This window comes from Cystoisospora suis (assembly GCF_002600585.1).
Source record: "Cystoisospora suis strain Wien I chromosome Unknown contig_5801, whole genome shotgun sequence".
NCBI classification, from domain to species: Eukaryota; Apicomplexa; class Conoidasida; order Eucoccidiorida; family Sarcocystidae; genus Cystoisospora; species Cystoisospora suis.
The window spans coordinates 7832-8443 of NW_027158591.1; the positions used below are offsets into that span (position 1 = coordinate 7832).

The following is a 612-nucleotide window of genomic DNA, read 5'->3' on the forward strand; positions in this document are numbered from 1 at the left end:
GGGAGCAGCCGTATAGGCAGTGGCCGTATAGGCAGTGGCCGTATCGGCAGTGGCCGTATCGGCAGTGGCCGTATCGGCAGTGGCATTACCCACTCCCCCCCCGCGGGCTCCGACGGTAGGGGGAGTTGTAGAGGGGGCTGCTGTGGCTGTAGGTATGGCTCTGAGGGTAGATGAAGTGGGGATGACGGCCCTCTGGGTTGTTCGTCTTGTGCTTGGCGGGCGGCTTCGTAGGGGCTCGCCTGAAGTGTAGGCAGCATTTTGGATGGGGTGGAAGAGGGTGACGACGATAGGAATAGAGTGAGGAGCCGCGGCGAGGACTCTGATGATGCTAGAAGCGACGAGGAGGAGAGATCGGCTGGCTGTCCAGGTGACGGCGAGAGGGATGGCGAGGAGGAGAGCTCAGTCGGTTGTGGAGGAGCGGCAGATGCCGACGATCGTGTCGAGGATGGCGAGGGTGAAGTTGACGAGACACTCGAAACTGCTGGCTGTGCAGACGACGGTGATGATGAGGGTGGAGGCGAGGGTCTCGTTGGTAAGAGACCAATCAGCTGGACATGTGAAGATGACGTCGGTAGGCCATGTGAAGGGTGCGAGGAGGAGGAGGAGGAAGAT

The 612-nt window shown here is 60.9% G+C and overlaps 1 protein-coding gene across 1 annotated transcript in view; it reads right to left on the reverse strand.

Annotated features, from left to right (window-relative positions):
• CSUI_009597 (uncharacterized protein) overlaps positions 1 to 612 on the reverse strand; it is a gene marked incomplete at its 5' end in the record, with an annotated part of 7431 nt that continues 6819 nt past the window's right edge. Inside the window, one exon of the mRNA XM_068069710.1 lies at positions 1 to 612. This exon is cut by the window's right edge and continues 876 nt beyond it.